The sequence below is a fragment of the Sebastes fasciatus genome, chromosome 18, assembly GCF_043250625.1.
Source record: "Sebastes fasciatus isolate fSebFas1 chromosome 18, fSebFas1.pri, whole genome shotgun sequence".
NCBI classification, from domain to species: domain Eukaryota; kingdom Metazoa; phylum Chordata; class Actinopteri; order Perciformes; family Sebastidae; genus Sebastes; species Sebastes fasciatus.
In genome coordinates, this window is record NC_133812.1 from 29558521 (window position 1) to 29561248 (window position 2728).

The window sequence follows — 2728 nt, forward strand, 5'->3', positions numbered from 1 at the left end:
AGTAGTAGTAGAAGTAGTAGTAGTAGTAGTAGTACTAGTAGTAGTAGTAGTAGTAGTAGTAGAAGTAGTAGTAGTAGTAGTAGAAGTAGTAGTAGTAGTAGTAGTAGAAGTAGTAGTAGTAGTAGTAGTAGTAGTAGTAGTAGAAGTAGTAGTAGTAGTAGTAGTAGTAGAAGTAGTAGTAGTAGTAGTACTAGTAGTAGTAGTAGTAGTAGTAGTAGTAGTAGTAGTAGTAGTAGAAGTAGTAGTAGTAGTAGTAGAAGTAGTAGTAGTAGTAGTAGTAGTAGAAGTAGTAGTAGTAGTAGTAGTAGAAGTAGTAGTAGTAGTAGTAGTAGTAGTAGTAGAAGTAGTAGTAGTAGTAGTAGTAGTAGTAGAAGTAGTAGTAGTAGTAGTAGTAGAAGTAGTAGTAGTAGTAGTAGAAGTAGTAGTAGTAGTAGTAGTAGTAGAAGTAGTAGTAGTAGTAGTAGTAGAAGTAGTAGTAGTAGTAGTAGTAGTAGAAGTAGTAGTAGTAGTAGTAGAAGTAGTAGTAGTAGTAGTAGTAGAAGTAGTAGTAGTAGTAGTAGTAGTAGTAGTAGTAGTAGAAGTAGTAGTAGTAGTAGTAGTAGTAGAAGTAGTAGTAGTAGTAGTAGTAGTAGTAGTAGTAGTAGTAGTAGTAGTAGTAGTAGTAGTAGTAGAAGTAGTAGTAGTAGTAGTAGAAGTAGTAGTAGTAGTAGTAGTAGTAGAAGTAGTAGTAGTAGTAGTAGTAGAAGTAGTAGTAGTAGTAGTAGTAGTAGTAGTAGTAGTAGTAGTAGTAGTAGTAGTAGTAGTAGAAGTAGTAGTAGTAGTAGTAGTAGTAGAAGTAGTAGTAGTAGAAGTAGTAGTAGTAGTAGTAGTAGTAGTAGTAGTAGTAGTAGTAGTAGTAGTAGAAGTAGTAGTAGTAGTAGTAGTAGTAGAAGTAGTAGTAGTAGTAGTAGTAGTAGTAGTAGTAGTAGTAGAAGTAGTAGTAGTAGTAGTAGTAGAAGTAGTAGTAGTAGTAGTAGAAGTAGTAGTAGTAGTAGTAGTAGTAGTAGTAGTAGTAGAAGTAGTAGTAGTAGTAGTAGAAGTAGTAGTAGTAGTAGTAGTAGTAGAAGTAGTAGTAGTAGTAGTAGTAGTAGTAGTAGTAGTAGTAGTAGTAGAAGTAGTAGTAGTAGTAGTAGAAGTAGTAGTAGTAGTAGTAGTAGAAGTAGTAGTAGTAGTAGTAGTAGTAGTAGTAGAAGTAGTAGTAGTAGTAGTAGTAGTAGAAGTAGTAGTAGTAGTAGTACTAGTAGTAGTAGTAGTAGTAGTAGTAGTAGTAGTAGTAGTAGTAGAAGTAGTAGTAGTAGTAGTAGAAGTAGTAGTAGTAGTAGTAGTAGTAGAAGTAGTAGTAGTAGTAGTAGTAGAAGTAGTAGTAGTAGTAGTAGTAGTAGTAGTAGAAGTAGTAGTAGTAGTAGTAGTAGTAGAAGTAGTAGTAGTAGTAGTAGTAGTAGAAGTAGTAGTAGTAGAAGTAGTAGTAGTAGTAGTAGTAGTAGTAGTAGTAGTAGTAGTAGTAGTAGTAGAAGTAGTAGTAGTAGTAGTAGTAGTAGAAGTAGTAGTAGTAGTAGTAGTAGAAGTAGTAGTAGTAGTAGAAGTAGTAGTAGTAGTAGTAGTAGAAGTAGTAGTAGTAGTAGTAGAAGTAGTAGTAGTAGTAGTAGTAGTAGAAGTAGTAGTAGTAGTAGTAGTAGAAGTAGTAGTAGTAGTAGTAGTAGTAGAAGTAGTAGTAGTAGTAGTAGAAGTAGTAGTAGTAGTAGTAGTAGAAGTAGTAGTAGTAGTAGTAGAAGTAGTAGTAGTAGTAGTAGTAGAAGTAGTAGTAGTAGTAGAAGTAGTAGTAGTAGTAGTAGTAGAAGTAGTAGTAGTAGTAGTAGAAGTAGTAGTAGTAGTAGTAGTAGAAGTAGTAGTAGTAGTAGTAGTAGAAGTAGTAGTAGTAGTAGTAGAAGTAGTAGTAGTAGTAGTAGTAGAAGTAGTAGTAGTAGTAGTAGTAGAAGTAGTAGTAGTAGTAGTAGAAGTAGTAGTAGTAGTAGTAGTAGAAGTAGTAGTAGTAGTAGTAGTAGAAGTAGTAGTAGTAGTAGTAGTAGAAGTAGTAGTAGTAGTAGTAGTAGTAGAAGTAGTAGAAGTAGTAGTAGTAGTAGTAGTAGTAGTAGTAGAAGTAGTAGTAGTAGTAGTAGTAGAAGTAGTAGTAGTAGTAGTAGTAGAAGTAGTAGTAGTAGTAGTAGTAGTAGAAGTAGTAGTAGTAGTAGTAGTAGTAGAAGTAGTAGTAGTAGTAGTAGTAGTAGTAGTAGTAGTAGTAGTAGTAGAAGTAGTAGTAGTAGTAGTAGTAGTAGAAGTAGTAGTAGTAGTAGTAGTAGAAGTAGTAGTAGTAGTAGTAGTAGAAGTAGTAGTAGTAGTAGTAGTAGTAGAAGTAGTAGTAGTAGTAGTAGTAGTAGAAGTAGTAGTAGTAGTAGTAGTAGTAGTAGTAGTAGTAGTAGTAGTAGAAGTAGTAGTAGAAGTAGTAGTAGTAGTAGTAGTAGAAGTAGTAGTAGTAGTAGTAGTAGTAGTAGTAGTAGTAGTAGTAGTAGTAGAAGTAGTAGTAGTAGTAGAAGTAGTAGTAGTAGTAGTAGAAGTAGTAGTAGTAGTAGTAGAAGTAGTAGTAGTAGTAGTAGAAGTAGTAGTAGTAGTAGTAGTAGTAGTAGTAGTAGTAGTAGTAGTAGTAGTAGTAGTA